The sequence below is a fragment of the Schistocerca piceifrons genome, chromosome 4 (genome assembly GCF_021461385.2).
Source record: "Schistocerca piceifrons isolate TAMUIC-IGC-003096 chromosome 4, iqSchPice1.1, whole genome shotgun sequence".
NCBI lineage: Eukaryota > Metazoa > Arthropoda > Insecta > Orthoptera > Acrididae > Schistocerca > Schistocerca piceifrons.
This window is the reverse complement of record NC_060141.1, coordinates 69,017,898-69,038,587: the sequence shown is the minus strand read 5'-3', so window position 1 is coordinate 69,038,587 and position 20,690 is coordinate 69,017,898. Positions and strand designations below refer to the sequence as shown.

At 43.7% G+C, this 20,690-nt stretch overlaps 1 protein-coding gene across 2 annotated transcripts in view; it reads right to left on the bottom strand.

The window, feature by feature from the left end:
• Positions 1–20,690, bottom strand: part of LOC124795224 (atrial natriuretic peptide receptor 1-like) — a 1,189,640-nt gene that overhangs the window by 39,640 nt on the left and 1,129,310 nt on the right. The window lies entirely within an intron of this gene.

Genomic DNA, 20,690 nt, shown 5'->3' with positions numbered 1-20,690 from the left:
GAAGATCCAACGGAGAGCAGCGCGCTTCGTTACAGGATCATTTAGTAATCGCGAATGCGTTACGAAGATGATAGATAAACTCCAGTGGAAGACTCTGCAGGAGAGACGCTCAGTAGCTCGGTACGGGCTTTTGTTAAAGTTTCGAGAACATACCTTCAACGAAGAGTCAAGAAGTATATTGCTCCCTCCTACGTGTATCTCGCGAAGAGACCATGAGGATAAAATCAGAGAGATTAGAGCCCACACAAAGGCATACCGACAATCCTTCTTTCCACGAACAATACGAGACTGGAATAGAAGGGAGAACCGATAGAGGTACTCAAGGTACTCTCCGTCACACACCGTCAGGTGGCTTGCGGAGTATGGATGTAGATGTAGATGTACAGTTGTTTTATGCAGACCAACAGCAAACGATTCTGGCCCGGTGACATAGAGCAGAACGGTTTCATTGTTATTTTGGGACATGAAGTCCATGAATGGCTGCAAATTTGTCTGGTAGCACTGATAACTCTACTCTGACGCCGCTGCTCTCTATCGTTAAGTGAAGGCCGCCGGCAACTTCGTTTCCGTGGTGAGAAGTAATGCCGGAAATTTGGTATGCTGAACCGGCTCTTGACGCTGTGGATCTCGTAATACCAAATTCCCTAACGATTTCCGAAATGGAATGTCCCATTTGTCTAGCTCTAACCACTACTCCGTGTTCAAAGCCTGTTAATTGCCGTCTTGCGGCCATAATGACATTGACTCTCAAGCAACCACAGACAGTACTTTCAAAATGGCCAACATCATTGTTTCGTTTCTACAACGTGCTGTCTGAATTCCTTGTAAAAGAGGAAAGATGTGCTCCTGATATTCATCTTCACGGGCAACAGCAGTGTTAACAGATGGATGAAACACCTTCGTAAATTTCAAAATGAAGGAGATGATTTTTTGACGGGCACTGTGGCAGGTAACGAATGCTCTTTCTGTAATTACGAGCCTGAAACAAAACACCCGAGTAAGGAATGGCCCTGCCTGGAGTTGGATTCTAAGGAAGAGGTAAGGACAGGGTCATCTGCTGGGAAAGTTACGGTCACTCTTTTTGTGTGCACAGGGTTCCATCACGGCTTATTTTCTTGAATCTGGACAAACAATGAATGCAGGCCCATATATCCATACAGTTCTGCATGTCCGCCTAGCATAGCGTGACAAATGTCTTGGGAAGATCTCCCTTCAACAGGATAACGCGCCCCCTCACATTGCTCGTCTCACTGTAGAGAAGATCGGGACATCTTCCCAACAGTCTCGACTTGGCACACACCAATTGCCATCTTTTCGGTTCTGTTAAGGAGCATACGTGAGGACAAAACTGTGACATTGTGGGCGACATTCGGCAAGAAGCACAGCAGTATCTTCGAGACGCTGGAAAAGAGATCTATCATAAGAGTAGTTTCAAACTTGGAGAACGAAGCGATAAATGTGCACAAAGAAATGTAAACTAGGTGGAAGACCGACAGAGAGTAATTTCCGAAGTACCCCAAGGAACTGAGATAGGACCATTACTGTTCACAATATACAGGGTGTAAACGGTATAAGGTGCCAAAATTATACAGATGGCACATCTTGCAATGTTTGACAAAAAAGGCTAGTAACATGTTTGCGTATTTCCTACGGTTGTCCCAGAAAAAAAAAAAAAAATACAGTTCATCTCAGGATAGTGGTTTCGGAAAAGTAGATACTTGGCCGTGCACGTACGTAAGCAATCGGTTCCTGTTATTGCCCGCTGTGCATATTGATATCGCGAGCGTAAATCGTAAACACATAGGCAACTGCGGCCTGAGTGGCTGCGTCATTGTAATACACCGAGCGACGACAGTAGGCGAGGTACCTGTACAGATGTTATTGCAACTCTGTTAACTGTTAGGATGGAAATGAGGTTTACTATCGCCGAACTAAGCGATATGCGTTTAATTTATGGCGAGGCAAAAGGTGTTGCGAGGGCAGCTGTACGAATTTATCGAGAACGCTTCCTACAACGACGACTTCCTGCACGAAAGACATTTGCTACTGTGCACCAAAGGTTTGTGTCATGGTAATTCTCTGCTTGTATGCGATTATTATGCATTTACATCTTAATAAAGTACAGTAGTTATCTGCACCTTCGTAAATTTTCGTCCGTATGCGAAACGTATCTTCTGTTCAGATATGCTTTCCGTTTTTGTCACATCATGACAGAATACAACTGACGAGTACGTATTTTATTTCCTTAGATTGAGAGATACACGCTCTTTACTGCCCCGCGCAGAAGGCAGAGGCCCACAACGCGCAAACCGTACATTGGAAGCTGAGGAAAGAATTCTGAACCGCATCCTTCTCAGAGTACTAGAAGCATCGCCCGCCACGTGGGTATATCGCACTCTGTCGTTCATCGCACTTTGCAAGAGGAACGTCTGCGGCCTCACCACATTCAACGCGTACAAGCATTGGAAGAACAAGATCTCCCTCCGCGACGTGAATTCTCAGAGTGGTTTTTGTTATACAGTGCGCAGCATGATTTTGTCAACAAAATACTCGTCACAGATGAAGCGTGTTTCACGCACGACGGAATAACTAATTTCCGTAATATGCACACGTGGAGTGAACACAATCCTCGCCACGTAGTGGCACCTCATTTTTAGCGACGATTTTCCGTAAATGTGTGGGCGGGTATGCTCGATAATTACATTATTGCGCTCTATGTTTTACCTGCACGTTTGACTGGTAAATATTACCGAACGTTTCTAGAGGAAACATTGTTACCAACGTTGTTAGAAGACATTCCGTTAGGCATACGTCATAACATGTGGTTCCACCACGATGGTGCTCCACCCCACATTGGTCACAGAATATGCAGATTTTTGGATAGTCGATTTCCAGGACGATGGATCGGGCGTTCGGGTCCACGTCGATGGCCAGCACGCAGCCCTGATATAATCCACTGGATTTTTACTTTTGGGGCCATATGAAGGAACTTGTTTATGCTGAGCCAGTAAATAATGTGGACGAATTGACGCAGAAAATTTTAGATACTGCCAATACCATAAAGGCCAATGTGCATTTGCGTGAGCGAGTGCGACGAAACTGGGTTCGCCGTAATGAAGAATGTGTAGAAGCGAATGGTGGTCATTTCGAACATTTATTGTAGTATTGGTGTAAGAGGCAACGAAGTAATGGGTTTTCTTTTCGTTGCGATTTGTTGTACAGAAAGAAAACAATGCAAATTTAGTATTCGTTATGGCATTGCCGTAAAAAGGTGCAACAGTTTATTGTAATTAATCCACAACTATCTACTTGGTGATTGATTGAATTTCTACTAGTGGAAATACATTGTGTTTGGTATTAGCTTGTCATTACTACTACGACTTTCGTTATCGACTTGTTGAGAAACAGACTGGTTGTATTCAATTCACGTAAAGCGAATTACACATTCTTGACAACCCAGAAACCGTTTACATTTCTTTTTTCGGTACCACCTGATTGTCACACCACGTCGTTGTACACGTCTAATGATTTCAATCCTCTGGTCGGCTCGTTGCCTTTCCCTGGCCGCCCCGCCATTGTAGAAAATAAGCTCGGTACGCCGTGTACTGTCGGTTGACTACGTAAACAGAAATTCGTATACCAACTACATTAGGTTTCAATAATACAAAAATAAAGTACATGATACAAGCACACCGAGATGTACCATCTGTATAATTTTGGCGCCTTATACTGTTTACGCCCTGTATACTGGGTGTTACAAAAAGGTACGGCCAAATTTTCAGGAAACATTCCTCACACAGAAAGAAAGAAAATATGTTATGTGGACATGTGTCCGAAAACGCTTACTTTCCATGTTAGAGCTCATTTTGTGGCCGTGCGGTTCTAAGCGCTACAGTCTGGAACCGAGCGATCGCTACGGTCGCAGGTTCGAATCCTGCCTCGGGCATGGATGTGCGTGATGTCCTTAGGTTAGTGAGGTTTAATTAGTTCTAAGTTCTAGGTGACTAATGACCTCAGAAGTAAAGTCGAATAGTGCTCAGTGCCATTTTTGAGCTCATTTTATTACTTCTCTTCAAATCACATTAATCATGGAATGGAAACACACAGCAATAGAACGTACCAGCGTGACTTCAAACACTTAGTTACAGGAAATGTTCAAAATGTCGTCCGTTAGCGAGGATACATGTATCCACCCTCCGTCGCATGGAATCCCTGATGCTCTGATGCAGCCTTGGAGAATGGCGTATTGTATCACAGCCGTCCACAATACGAGCACGAAGAGTCTCTACATTTGGTACCGGGGTTGCGTAGACAAGAGCTTTCAAATTCCGCCATAAATGAAAGTCAAGAAGGTTAAGGTCAGGAGAGCGTGGAGGCCATGGAATTGGTCCGCCTTTACCAATCCATCGGTCACCGAATCTGTTGTTGAGAAGCGCACGAACGTTTCGACTGAAATGTGCAGGAGCTCCATCGTGCATGAACCACATGTCGTGTCGTACTTGTAAAGGCACATGTTCTAGCACCACAGGTAGAGTATCCCGTATGAAATCATGATAACGTGCTCCATTGAGCGTAGGTGGAAGAACATGGGGCCAATCAAGACACCACCAACAATGCCTGCCCAAATGTTCACAGAAAATCTGTGTTGATGACGTGATTGCACAATTGCGTGCGGATTCTCGTCAGCTCACACATGTTGATTGTGAAAATTTACAATTTGATCACGTTGGAATGAAGCCTCATCCGTAAAGAGAACATTTGCACTGAAATGAGGATTGAAACATTGTTGGATGAACCATTCGCAGAATTGTACCCGTAGAGGCCAATCAGATGCTGATAGTGCCTGCACGCGCTGTACATTGTACGGAAACAACTGGTTCTCCCGTAGCTCTCTCCACACAGTGACGTGGTCAACGTTACCTTGTACAGCAGCAACTTCTCTGTCGCTTACATTAGGGTTATCGTCAACTGGACGAAGAATTGCCTCGTCCATTGCAGGTGTCCTCGTCGTTCTAGGCCTTCCCCAGTCGCGAATCATAGGCTGGAATGCTCCGTGCTCCATAAGACGCCGATCAATTGCTACGAACGTCTTCCTGTCGGGACACCTTCGTTCTGGAAATCTGTCTCGATACAAACGTACCGCGTCATGGCTATTGCCCCGTGCTAATCCATACATCAAATGGGCATCTGCCAACTCCGCATTTTTGAACATTGCACTGACTGCAAAACCACGTTCGTGATAAACACTAACCTGTTGATGCTACGTACTGACGTGCTTGATGTACTGTAGAGCAATGAGTCGCATGTCAACACAAGCACCGAAGTCAACATTACCTTCCTTCAATTGGGCCAACTGGCGGTGAATCGAGGACGTACAGTACATACTGACGAAACTAAAACGAGCTCTAACATGGAAATTAGACGTTTCCAGACACATGTCCACATAACACCTTTTCTTTATTTGTGTGTGAGGAATGTTTCCTGAAAGTTTGGCCGTACCGTTTTGTAACAGCCTGTATACAATGAAGCGCGAGAGAAACTGGTATAGGATTGCATATTCAAACACAGAGCTATGTAAACAGGCACAATACGGTGCTACGGTCGGCAAGGCCTATACAGGACAACAAGTGTATGGCGCAGTTGTTAGGTCGGTTACTGCTGCTACAATGGCAGGTAATCAAGATTTAAGTGAGTTTGAAAGTGGTGCTATACTCGGCGCACGAGCAATGGGACACAGCATCTCCGAGGTAGCGATGAAGTGGGAACTTTCCCGTACGACCATTTCACGAGCGTACCGTAAATGTCAGGAATCCGGTAAAACATCAAATCTCCGACATCGCTGCGGCCGGAAAAAGATCCTGTGAGATCGGGACCAACGACGAATGAAACAATCTACGCCTCGCCTGGGCCCGTCAACATCGAAATTGCACTGTTAATGATTGGGAACATGATGCCTGCTCGGACCAGTCTCGTTTCAAATTGCATCGAGCGGATGGACGTGTACGAGTATGGAGACAACCTCATGAATCCATGGACCCTGCGTATCAGCAGGGGACTCTTAAAGCTTATGGGCTTTGTAATGGTGTGGGGTGTGTGCAGTTGGAGTGATATGGGACCTTTCGTAAGTCTAGGTACGACTGTGACAGGTGACACGTACGTAAGCATCCTGTATGGTCACCTGCACCAATTCATGTCCAGTGTGTATTCCGACGGACTTGGGTAATTCCAGTAGGAATATGCGACAACTTACATGTTCGGAATTGCTACAGAGTGGGGTCAAGAAACACTCTTATGAGTTTAAACACTTCAGCTGGCCACGGAACTCCCCAGATATGAATGTTATTGAGCTTGCAACGCGCTGTTCAGAAGAGATCTCCACCCCGTCGTATTACTCTTAAGGACTTATGGGCATCACCGCAGGATTAATGGTGTCTGTTACTTCCAGCACTACTGTAGACATTAGTCTGGTCCATGCCATGTCGTGTTGCGGCAGTTAAGCGAGCTCGCGGGGGCCCTACACGATATTAGGCAGGTGTACCAGTTTGTTTGTCTCTTCAGTGTAAATGATCTAGTTCAAAGCGTCGGAAGCTCTTTAGGAACGTTCGCAAATGATGCGGTCGTCTACAAGATGGCAGCAATGTCTTAATACAGTAAGTATTTGAAGAATAACATACAAATGATTGATGAGGGGAACAGGCCCCGCCAGTTGACCCTGAATGTCAGTCAATGTAACATATTACGCATTCAACGAAAAGAAATCCACAACTGTACGACTGGACTATTGATGACAAATTGCTGGAAACAGTGTCTACCGTAATATGAGGCGCATTCAAGTTTTAAGGCTTCCGATTTTTTTTCTCCGGACTGGAGAGAGATGGAAACATGCGCTTTGTTTTAAAATGAGGCCACGTTCATTGTCAACTCGTACCAGAGATGGCAGCACCGTACGGCAGATGGAATTTTACAGCCAGCGGCGAGAATGAGAACTGTTTGAAATACTTAAAATGGCGACGTTTTCCTTACTTGAACAGCGTGCAATCATTCGTTTTCTGAATTTGCGTGGTGTGAAACCAATTGAAATTCATCGACAGTTGAAGGAGACATGTGGTGATGGAGTTATGGATGAGTCGAAAGTGCGTTCGTGGTGCGACAGTTTAATGAAGGCAGAACATCGTGTGACAACAAACCGAAATAACCACGGGCTCGCACAAGCCGGTCTGACGACATGATCGAGAAAGTGGAGAGAAATGTTTTGGGGGATCGCCGAATGACTGTTGAACAGATCGCCTCCAGAATTGGCATTTCTGTGGGTTCTGTGCACACAATCCTGCATGACGACCTGAAAATGCGAAAAGTGTCATCCAGGTGAGTGCCACGAATGCTGACGGACGACCACATGGCTGCCCGTGTGGCATGTTGCCAAGCAATGTTGACGCGCAACGACAGCATGAATGGGACTTTCTTTTCATCGGTTGTGACAATGGATGAGACGTGGATGCCATTTTTCAATCCAGAAACAAAGCGCCAGTCAGCTCAATGGAAGCACACAGATTCACCGCCACCAAAAAATTTCGGGTAACCGCTAGTGCTGAAAAAATGATGGTGTCCATGTTCTGGGACAGCGAGGGCGTAATCCTTACCCATTGCGTTCCAAAGGGCACTACGGTAACAGGTGCATCCTACTAAAATGTTTTTAAGAACAAATTCCTTCCTGCACTGCAACAAAAACGTCCGGGAAGGGGTGCGCGTGTGCTGTTTCACCAAGACAAAGCACCCGCACATCGAGCTAACGTTACGCAACAGTTTCTTCGTAATAACTTTGAAGTGATTCCTCATGCTCCCTACTCACCTGACCTGGCTCCAAGTGACTTTTGGCTTTTTTCGACAATGAAAGACACTCTCCGTGGCCGCACATTCACCAGCCGTGCTGCTATTGCCTCAGCGATTTTCCAGTGGTCAAAACAGACTCCTAAAGAAGCCTTCGCCGCTGCCATGGAATCATGGCGTCAGCGTTGTGAAAAATGTGTTCGTCTGCAGCGCGATTACGTCGAGAAGTAACGCCAATTTCATCGATTTCGGGTGAGTAGTTAATTGGAAAAAAATCGGAGGCCTTAGAACTTGAGTGCACCTCGCACATCTAGGAGTAAATACACAGAGCGACCTTAAGACGAGTGAATTTACAAAACAAGCAGTAGGAAAAGCAGATGCCAGACCGAGATTAATAGGAAGACTCTTAACGAACGTAACACATCCAGTAAGGAACTGGCTTACATGGCGATTGTTCGACCGATTGTTGAGTGTAGTTCATCAATCGGGCACCCTTGCCAGTAGGACTGATAGAGGAGACAGAGAAGATCCAGCGAAGAGCGGAGGGTTCCGTCGCGGAATCGTTTGGTCAGTGCGAGAGCGCTACCGAGGTTCTCAACAGACTCGAGCGGCAGAAGCTACAGGAGAGGCGTTGTGCGTCACGGAGAGGTTTACTTTTAAAATTTAGAGACAGGACTTTACGGGAAGAGGTAGAGAACATATTACTTCCTGACACATAAATATGATAAATTTGAGCCAATACAGAGAATTGCCGACAATCTTTCTTCCCAAGCAGCATTCGCGAGTGGAGCAGGAAAGGTACTGATACCAGAAGTACCCTCCACCACACATCATAATGTGGCTTGCGGAGCATTGATGCAGATACATAAAAAAATCTTAAACATGCCTGCGGAACAGAAACTGTTTAAATCTGAAGAGGTTGAAAAATCAGTCAACGGTAAGCAAAGGTTTATTAGCAATTGACATAGGTTTCGATATTTCTAAAAATATCTTCTTCAGTAGGAATGGGCCTTCTTACATCACATAACTGTACATTAGATTAGATGAAGCCCAGTGGCTTTTGTCATGTTTGAAATTGACAAGACAAGAACTATCCCAAGCCATTGCTTTAGGTAGCAACCAGATTACAGTCATCTTACTTCAGAATGAATGCTCACTTGTAAATGCCCTGTCTTGTCGACATACATCTCGGCCTTTGTCTCTGGAATGATGTACACGTAACTTATGCAAATGTTTTCTCCTGTGACTCCTGTAACAATTTTACGTTGACAAGAGCCTCTACCTGTGTGAATTTACTAGTGAGCATTAATTCTGAAGTACACTAAATGTAATACGGCTGCTGTCTAAAGCCATGGCTTGGGATGATTCTTGTTTTACCAGTTTTACATATGACAAGAGCAGCTCGGCTTCATCTAATCTAATGCACTATCATGTAGTGTAACAAGGCCCACTCCTTCTGAAGAAGATATTTTTAGAAATATTGAAGCCTAGGTTAAGGACTAACAAATATTTGTCTCTAGCTGGTTGGCTGACTTTTCAACCTTATCAGATGTAGATATGTTGAGTAACCTTAGCAGTACCAACATATTTTCCGTGACGCGCGCTACCGAGAGGGGGCGGTGGGGTACTTTGTGCCCACCACAGAAAAACAGAGAAAAAAATAAGTTTCGTCAATTGTTGTTAAGCTTTATCAACAAAATATTTTTTAAATGAGTACTGATGTTTAAGGAGGCCCTGAAACTCAAAATATTTTAGCACCATCTTAGCAATACCAACACACTTTCCGTAATGTGTACACATAAAGAGAGGGTGCATTATGAGCACCATAAAAACATTTTAAATGCAAATTTCCTTAATTGTCGCTTGGTTCCCGGGTTCGATTCCCGGCGGGGTCAGGGATTTTCTCTGCCTCGTGATGACTGGGTGTGTGTGATGCCCTTAGGTTGGTTAGGTTTAAGTAGTTCTAAGTTCCAGGGGACTGATGACCTCAGATGTTAAGTCCCATAGTGCTGAGAGCCATTTTTTAATTGTCACTGACTTTAATTCACAACATACTTTTTAAAGATACATTCATGTGTCAGATGGATCGCGAACTTGAATGTATGACTATGACGTCCATGGCGAAAAGTTATATTCGGTTACGATTTACGGAAAAATTCAAAACAATTACGGGATCTTGTATACGATATGATTAAACACAAAAAATATTTTTTTCCATAACGTTAAAGTATAAATTGTTAGACCAGATTACAATATTTTCAAAAGACTGGCATAAAGTACCCCGCCCCCTTACCCTTGGAATAGCATGTGTTAACATGGTGTACTTGGTTTGTCTAAAAGATGAAGACTGACAATTTCCTAACAAACTGTTGCTCATTACATTCATTATGGCCCTCGTACGTACAGAAGGACTTATATCAAGAGTCATGGTGACAGTTCGAATTTTTTCTAGGGTTTCATTAAAACTTTGTAATCATAAACAGTAAGATAAGGTCAGGTTGGATGGTTGGTTGGTTGGCTTTGGGGAGATGCCCAAACAGCGAGGTCTTCGGTCCCATTAGATTAGGAGGAAAATGTTTAAGTGTGTGTGAAATCTTATGGGGCTTAACTGCTAAGGTCATCAGTCCCTAAGCTTACACACTACTTAATCTAAATTATCCTAAGGACAAACACACACACCCATGCCCGAGGGAGGACTCGAACCTCCGCCGGGACCAGCCGCACAGTCCATCACTGCAACGCCTCAGACCGCCCGGCTAATCCCGCGCAGCCCATTAGATTAGGGAAGGATGGGAAAGGAAGTCGGCCGTACCCTTTCAAAGGAACCATCCCAGTATTTGCCTGAAGCGATTTAGGGAAATCACGGAAACCCTAAGTCAGGGTGGCCGGACGCGGATTTGAACGGTCGTCCTCCAGAGGTCAGGGTGACCCTTGATACTGTTAAAACAGTGAAGCAGGTACTTAATATCTAATTTACACATAATAAACCTCCTGTCTGTGTGACACCAGTAGGGAATACCTGAAGTGCCCTGGAAAGGGGGTCGTCCGAACAAGTGGGATTCACCACAGACGGGGCCGCGTGTGGAGACAGATGAGTGGGACGTGGCGCCGCGTATTGGCCGGACGGCGCTCGCTCCGGCCCTTAGAACGAGAGCCATGATTTACAGGCCAGTGTAATTGCCCACGTCGTGTATTGCCCGCCAATCGCTCCGCCAATAGCGGGCGCGACTGGAAATTTAGTTCCCCCGGGACGGCAGCACAGCGGCAATATCGCTGCAAATGACGTTCTGCTCTACCCCAGCCCGCTGCGATGCGGATCCATAGCACTCTGTCGGCATCCGGTCTTCTTTTTCCGTCTATAGCTGCGACTCCAGTTCTCACTAACCGGTTATTTCTTTTAGTGAGATCGGAAAACGTATACCATACGCTCCCGCGGGGATATAACTCGATGATACGTCACTCATGCCTATTGTCACGTATTAGAGACAACTTATTATGAGTCTGAGGTTAGTCGATCTGAGCTGATCGACAAGACAACGTTGGCTGCAGTCTGCGTCATCACTATACGCAATGCAAATATACGAAAGATGACGTACGGATATCAATGAATGAGACACCCAGATAGATGAGTTCTTAAACAGGTGCAAAATACGAGGAAACCTAGAGGATATATCGTCTGCCTATTCTGTTCAACACTAACTTCATGTCAACACCAGACGCGGACGAATAGGAATCATTTTAAAGATGATACAAGTGATATACGTCAAACAGGAATGGATGTAGTGGAAGAAAGAATTTTGTGGAAAAATATTACCAAACGAAACAGAAAACATGTCAGAGACATACAGATCAGGGCATTGTGGAATCGTGATCTTGAGATAGGAAAGAGTAGTGAAGGGGAAAAAATTGAGTGAGAGAGTGTCTGATAGAGATTACCGGGATAATTAAATGTCGTGGATAAGCGGAGATGGAAACACAAGCCCGATATGACAAACAGGATAGCATCTTAACATTTGAAAGACAAGTGACTGAAAACCACTTCTTTTCATGAAGTGACAAAGACAGGCTGCCTGTTGTTCAGTACATATTTATTCAGTGACTGTGACACGAGAGCAGAGGTACCCAGTCTGGCCAAGTCACAGGTTTGAAATTACCGCGGCGATGGTGTTTGGTGTTCACCATGGAAGCTGAGCGTTTTACGGCGCAGTTAACGTAATTAAGTCTGTGCCGCACGGCCATTACTCCTAACTCTCCCTCCCTTAACGAGCTATTAATGCAAAGAGGCCTTAAATTTTCCTGGGTCAGCAAGATAAAAACCGAAACAAGCACTATCTATACTACCTCGATGAAGAAATTGTCGCATCACCAAATTTTTCTGCACCTTTGTCGAAGGTACAAACAGATGACATTAAAGTTACAAGAATGGTCTAGTAACAATTTTGAGCATACTTCTCGAGGAGACAAAACATTACATTTCAGAGAAATCGTAAGAGTGTACGTTATTGTGTCATAGTTCATCGACGGACAGTACAGTTTCCTAGTTTTATACGGGGTGTTCAAAAGCCTCTCCATAGTGCCGTATGGCTGTTAGCCGCGCGTGCCGTATGCCATAGTGAATATACCGAAATGAAACTCAGTAAAATACAAGTTATTGATTTACTGAATATTCATTTTTACGAACAAATTTTCACATTAAATGTTGAAAGTGTCCCCTCTGTTGTTGAAGACACACTTAAATTCGTCTAATCATGTTTCCAAGCCGGCCGAAGTGGCTGAGCGGTTCTAGGCGCTGCAGTCTGGAACCGCGCGACCGCTACGACCGCAGGTTCGAATCCTGCCTCGGGCATGGATGTGTGTGATGTCCTTAGGTTGGTTAGGTTTAAGTAGTTCTACGTTCTAGGGGACTGATGACCTCCGCAGTTAAGTCCCATAGTGCTCAGAGCCATTTGAACCATGCTTCCAAACACAAGCTGTAACATTTCGTCTGTAACAGTAGCCGTGAAAGTGGATATTGCCGTTTTCAGTTCATCGAGGGATTTGTACAGTTTTTATAAGAAATGGTTCAAATGACTCTGAGCACTATGGGACTCAACTGCTGAGGTCATTAGTCCCCTAGAACTTAGAACTACTTAAACCTAACTAACCTAAGGACATCACAAACATCCATGCCCGAGGCAGGATTCGAACCTGCGACCGTAGCGGTCTTGCGGTTCCAGACTGCAGCGCCTTCAACCGCACGGCCACTTCGGCCGGCACAGTTTTTATAGACAGTTGCTTTCACTGCACCCGAGAAGAAGAAGTGACGTGGTGTTACGTCAGGCGTTCGTAGAGCCCAAAGTCCCTGTGAAATTATGCGATCACCAAAAACATCAGCAAGCGAGCTGTGTGCGTGGTTGCACCATCTCGTTGAAAATAACTGTTCAGTGTTTCACTTAACACAAGTCCTCGTTGAATGGGTTCGGGATGTCACCGCAGTATCGTTTTGCGTTTATTGTTTCGTTGAAAAATATGGGACCCACAATCCGACGCCTAGAAATTGCAATACAAATTCCTATTTTCACAGAATGAAGTGGTTCCTCATGAATACACAAAGGATTTGCAGTACGCCGCAAACGAGAATTTTGCGAGTTCATGTACCCGGGTAAGTGAAACCACGAGTCATCAATGAAAAACGTTTCATTAAGAATATCCCTTCCATTGTGTTGAACGAAATTTTTGAATCATTGACAATAATGCAGTCTCTTGCCATGATCAGTATTTTTCAGTTCTCGCACCACTGTCACTTTGTGTGGGAAAAGTCCTAATTTTTGCCTTACAGCTGTGTGGGCCGTTCTGACACTAACAGCGATTTCCTGGGCGAGTTTTCTTACTGACTTGTTAGGACCCACGGACGTTTTAAACGAAATATCTAGTAGTTTATCCTCAGACAAAACTCTAGGACTCCCACTTCTCGGTGCCTCTGTCACTGAACACGTACTTCGAAATTTGTTAATCAAATCTCGCACAGTATCGCGATGTCGGAATGTTGTCTCCGGAAAAACTGAATTAAATGTTTGATGAACTGAAACTGTGTATTTACCGCCAGCTTTGAGCACTTGTTCGAGTAAAAAAACACAGGTTCTTCAATGGTTAGCATTTTAACAGTGGCAAAAATGAAGCAAAAGAACAAAGGAACTAAACCGTTCACGTGAACACGTAACGACACACACCAACGATACTACTATCGCTGGCTGAGATAAACGAAACAGTGGAATGGTGGGAGAGTCCACTTGAAGGGAAGTAACCCAGGTATGCGAACAGTCCTACGGCACGCGCGGCTAGCAATCATATGACACTGCGGATGGACTATTTGAACTCCCCGTATTTATGAGGATGCTGATATTTACTCTAAAACAAAGAAGACATGTCGAACACCAGCAATTTCATAGGAAGAAACGGTTTTCAACGCATTACGCGTTGTAAATAATAAAACTTTTTGCCCTGTGCAGCCTTATAGGAGGAAAAAGAACACATTCAAGCCGGTTGTCGAGGGCGCATATCGGATTATGGTGATCTAACGGTCAACAACACAGCGCAATTAACGTGCATACAGAACGAGAACAAAAACTGCAACGCCCTTAAGTGAGATCCGCAACATTCTTACATAATTGTAGTATTAAAAAAGTGAGAAAAATTTGAACTCAACATTCTCTATTCGATAAAGCTACTCACGTACACCGAAGCGCCAAAGAAACTGGTATAGGCATGCGTATTCAAGTACAGAGATATGTAAGCAGGCACAATACGGCGGCAACGGTCGGCAACACCTATACAAGACAATAAGTGTCTGGCACAGTTATTAGATAGGTTACTGCTGCTACAATGGCAGATGATCAAGATTTAAGTGAGTTTGAACGTGGTGTTATAGTCGGCGCACGAGCAATGGGACACAGAATCCCCAACGTAGCGATGGAGTGGGAACTTTCTCCTACGACCATTTCACGGGTGTACCGTGAATATCAGGAATCCGGTTAAACATTAAATCTCCGACATCGCTGCGACCGGGAAACGACCCTGCAAGAAAGGGAACAACGACGACTGCAGAGAATCGTTCAACATGAGAGAAGTGCAGCCCTTCCGCAAAATGCTCCTGATTTCAATGCTGTGAGATCTACAAGTGTCAGTCTGCAAACCGTTCAACGAAACGTCATCGATATGGGCTTTCGGAGCCGAATGCTCGCTCGTGTAGCCCTGGTGACTGCACGACACAAAGCTTTACGCGTTGCCTGGACCCGTCAACACCAGTATTGAACTGTTGATGACCGGAACCTTTTTGCCTGGTCGGATGAGTCTCGTTTCAAATTGTGTGCAACGGATGGACGTGAGCGTATAAGAAGACAACCTCATGAGTCCATTCACCCTACATGTCAGCAGGGCACTGTTCAAGCAAGTGTAGCCTCTGTAATGGTGTGGAGCGTGTGCAGTTGGGACCCCTGATACGTCTAGATACGACTCTGACAGATAACATGTACATAAGCATCTTGCCTGATCACCTGTATCCATTCACGTCCACTGTGCATTTAGACGGACTAGGGCAATTCCAGCAGGACAATGCGACACCCTACATGTCAAGAAATGTTACAGGAACTGGCTTAAGGAACACTCTTCTGAGTAAAGTTCCGCTGGCCACCAAACTCTCCAGACATGAACAATATTGAACATATCTGGGGAGCTATGCAACGTGGTGTTCAGAAGAGAACTCCACCCCGTAGAGCTCTTACGGATTTATATACAGCCATACAGGATTTATGGTGTCAATTCCATCCAGCACTGCTTCAGGCATTAGTCGAGTCTATGCCACGTCGTGTTGCGACATTTCCGCGTGCTCGCGGGGGCGCTACGCGATACTAGGCAGGTGTAACAGTTTCTTTGGCTCTTCAGTGTAGATTCTCAAATCACTTCAAGTGATTAGTACAGTTTTTTGTGATAATTTGGCAGAATGGTTTTCAAGTCGCACAAATGAGCCACAAAACATTACTTAGCAACTGTAGTCAGTGTAAGTATGAAGGAAGTAAGAACAACATTGGCTGTTAAACAAAGTTATTTTTGCAAATTTTCTATACTTGTCAAGCGATTCGTTGAAATTTTTATGGCAGTTTTGGCGCAATGGCGTTTTCGTTTGTAAAGCATTATCGCTTGTCACACAACCTGCGCCCTTAGCAACACAGGCCTACATAAAAAATGTTTATTATGTTCCTAAAGTTTTCGCCGGCCGGTGTGGCCGAGCGGTTCTAGGCGCTTCAGTCTGGAACCGCGCGACCGCTACGGTCGCAGGTCCGAATCCTGCCTCGGGCATGGATGTGTGTGGTGTCCTTAGGTTAGTTAGGTTTAAGTAGTTCTAAGTTCTAGGGGACTGATGACCTCAGATGTTAAGTCCCATAGTGCTCAGAGCCATTTGAACCTAAAGTTTTCGTTTTCGTGGTATTCAGGATTTTTACCCTTGATCTAGTACAAGTGAAGATATATCGTTTACTACTACGTCTAGACAACTAGACGACTAGACCCCAATCGAATACTTGCGGCTGAATGACGCCTGTTCGTGTGTTACCATGACAGACCTGAGTGTGGTTCTAGGCGGTTTTCCACAATCATTCACCAAAATGTTGCGTGAGCACCACCTGCAGAAGGATGAGCGTGTAGGCAGGATGTGAAAGGACATAAAGTATTTGTAGTTTTTTCTTGGTGTCGGTACGTTGCGAAGAGGTGTGATTAACTGTCGATTAAAAAATCATATTCACGTATTACTATGCTCATACGTAATTTCAGCAAAAGCGTACGCGGTCAAAATGTTCAAATGTGTGTGAATTCGGAAAGGACCAAACTTCTGAGGTCATCGGTCCCTAGGCTTACACACTACTTAAACTAACTTATGCTAAGAACAACACACACAACTACGCCCGAGGGAGGACTCGAACCCCAGTACGCGTTCAAAAGGAGTAACGTGAAGTAATAGGTCGCACTGTGAATGGCGTCGAAGAACTATGCCGACCTCATATTTGGTATGAGTTATAGCACTTTTCTGGAAACGCCATTGAAAGGTCACAGGTAGCTGCAGGATTTTCTTGCAAGAACGGTCTCATATGTCGAAGTACTGGTGACGGGAAAGTGTCAGTATGAATGTCGTCGGATGGAACGGTAGACCGGGACGACTTCCCGCTCAGTGCTCGTTTACGCAGATCACTTTTCTGAGGTACCAGTGTTTCTAGAGCGCTACCGACAATGGAGGATTAGTGCTGCCGTTACCTGAGGGTTGTCACAAACGTGACTATACCAGCTGAGTGAATACCTAAGCGCGAAGAAGATATGTGAGTGTTTTTTTTTGTTTTTTTTTGCTAGGTGAACAAATTTTGTTACTCAAATATGGAAGCTACTAGAGAGCATATACCTTTTAAAATCGAGAATAGCTAAAGATATCTTCGTTTACAGGAGCTTTTTTACTTTATAAGGTTCATTTGTATGATTTCAAAATTTGAAAATTTCTATTGTAGTTTCGACAACTAGTAGTATCTTCTTGTGATGTTGCTATCTTCCTGCTACATTTCAGGTACCTCCATTTCTATACCTCTTTCGATATTGTTAGAGATTGCTCGCAAACTTCTAAACTCGAAACATATTGTGACAAAAATGAATCAACAGTGTACAAAAACAAGATGGCTGTCAAAGCAAAGTGTGTTTAGATTTGAGTATGAATATAACGAGCCTGGACTTTTTGGAACTGATAATCACAAACACAGACGCTGTCAATGATACATCCTCCACACACCCCAACTTACATAAACAAGTTGCTTTCATATCCGTCTTAAATAGAGTGCAGGAATTTGCACTTAATGCTGATGACTATGAGACAGAGATGAACACGATCAAATACTAGCACACTGCTCATAACAATGGTTATCACAAACATGAAAGCGATACACATTTACAACACATATCAAAAAAGAATAGGAAATACATTGACACGTTGACTAAGGGCTGGTGGTGCATGCCAATTGATATCACAGTCAAGGAAAATTCAAGGCAACAACAGGTGGAATCAAGAATGAAGGTCCATCTCAAGAAATGTTCCGCCCAGTTTTTCTTTTTTTCCCTTATAACCTGCAACATTCTGATAATGAGGATAAAAATTGCCTTTGTACTTACTGCTTGAAACGATACAACCAACAATGGGTCCAGTGTCTTTGTTGTAAGAGGTGGGCTCACGACAATTCTTCCACAGGAAACGCACTATTTTATGCGTTCATGAATTGCTAATTCTGCCATTATGATGACTAGGCCTTCAATTGGCATTCAGACTTTATACTGGCCATATAAAGCTAACAGGAGGAAGTTCACCAAAAATGTTTTTATTACAAGTAAAGCTGTTGTGTTTCATCATGGTAACTGGTGTAAGTAAGACTAATTTTATTTACCGCCAAATAAAACATATTTTTAAAAGATTCGTAGTGTATTTTGTTTACTCATTATTGTGTTATATGACACTACATATTTGGCCGTGTTTCTTCTTTACTGCTTGGGTACGAACGAAATATATGGTTCTGGCCTCTTCCTTCCTAAAAATATATTCACAGACTTAGCTTGATACAACGAAGTAATTTGAAGTAATGCATTTTCTCTTTCGCCACCATTCCACTCTTTGAAAAGCATCACCATTTCTGTAAGTTGCTATGAAGAATGAAATCTGTTTTGCAGTCTATATCCGAAGACATGAACGCGTCAGGTGACTTTCCTTTGAATATTTCCCCTAAGGTACGTCAAGTTAACAACGTAAGTTGGGATTCCGCTATTTCCCACACTTAATCCTCACTCACTAGTCACAGGTGTGTGCCTTCTGGGGCACACACCTGATTCGTTACATTACCAGGTTGAAATACGATCTCGTCGTCATGGGCCGTCTCAGAGTACGTATGCATTTTTCTTTTGGGTGGTCAGTTAGGAGTGCTTTGTAGGAAAGCCAGTCCATCTAGTGGATCTGGAATACGTTTCTACATTTTGCACTCTCCATGGCATAATGAATAATGCTTCCAATTTCAAGCAGACAACTGTGCAATCATCAGCTACAATATTTTAGTCTTTGAATAAAATCTTTAGAGCTGCGTATGTGGTGGGTAGAGATTTCTACAAGCCGTTGTAATAGTGAATCTAGTTACTCCTAAAGTTCAAAATATGGACAAGGATGTGCATCTGGAAGTCCTGTCGACGAATCCAGTAACAGTCACCATCGTTTTCGAAAAGCAACTTTTATGCTAAATTATTAACTTCGTTATTAAAACCACAAGCAACTAAGGATACCTATCAAATACCTAAGTAGACGGATTGTTATTCAGATACTTAGTGGCATCTGGCTTAGTATAAATTAAAGCTACATTGACTGTTAACCGACTATAACTGCTTCATAAGTATTAAAAGGTTTTAGAAATATCGCTACCAGTCAAAAAAATTTGGCGGCTACAAAAATTACTTAATCAGCAACATGTTTCGAGGTTAGACCTCGCCATAAGTCTGCAGTGGTAGTAAAAAAGCATTTAACCCAAGTGAACACAGATAATAAAGTTTTTGGTGTAGTCTTGGCATGTGATTTTATCGTGCTTTGGAGGAAAAGAAGATCAAATAAGAGCCTAGGTCTCTTAGTGTGTTGGTCTACCGTTCACAAGGAAAACTTTTAAAATTATCATTTAGTATTTTCTTGTGATGTGGCTATCTTCTTACTACATTTCAGGTACCTCCATTTCTGTACCACTTGAGATATTGTTAGAGATTGCTCACAAACTTCTAAGCTTGAAACATATTGTCTCAAAAGTGACTCAACAGTGTGCAAAAACAAGACGGGTGTCAAAGCAAAGTCTGTTTCGATTTGAGTATGAATATAACGAGCCTGGAATTTTTGGACCTGATAATCACAAACACAGACACTGTCAATGATACATCCTTCAAACACCCCAACTCACATAAACAAGTTGCTTTCATATCCGTCTTAAACAGAATACAGGAATTTGCACATAATGCTGATGACTATGAGACAGAAATGAACACGATCAAATACTCGCACATTGCACATAACGATGGTTATCACAAATATGAAAGCGATGCACTTTCACAACACATATCAAAAAAGAATAGCAAATACATTGACACAGCCATCACCCAAAACACGCAATAACTGAAGTACTTAAGTATACCATGTTTCGCAGTCATTTCAGTCAAAATAGGTATTCTGTTTAAGAACATTGATGCCAGTATCACAACGACAACTAGAATACTCCCTGTCCTCGACTGACGCTTGGACCATCTTGAAGAAACAGCACAGTTGTCGTTAGTTGTTAAATATAAGACCGCAAGCTGCATGCTTGTCTAGCATTTTAATTTGTGTTCAGTCGTACATTTCTTATGGTGTTCCCATATTTTAAGGTTACGACTGAAGAAAGAAGACAGCTGGCACTCGTACGGGCCCAGAACAAACAGAAAGTCCTGGAGGACCACCAGCAAGTAGACACAGTACGGGAGACTCCAGTATGGATTTTTATGTCTGAGGGGAATTTGGGATTGTTGGAGATGTTACTACACCGCTACTCTTAGCCATATAGTATCCAACGTCTGACCCTTGATGAAAAAGACATAAGCGGAAAGACGTCTTCTGCGTCATCCGCACGACGCCCTGCTACATTCTACGAGGGGGTTTACCTATAATGGTTGTCAGAATGAAGAGGATGTGATAACACAACCAAAGCCTGAGGACTTCTGACAAGATTTATGTCAGGGATGTTGTACTTGACTTCAGTGCGATTTTCTAAAATAGCGAGTCGTTGTTTCTTTAGCAGACTTAGAGA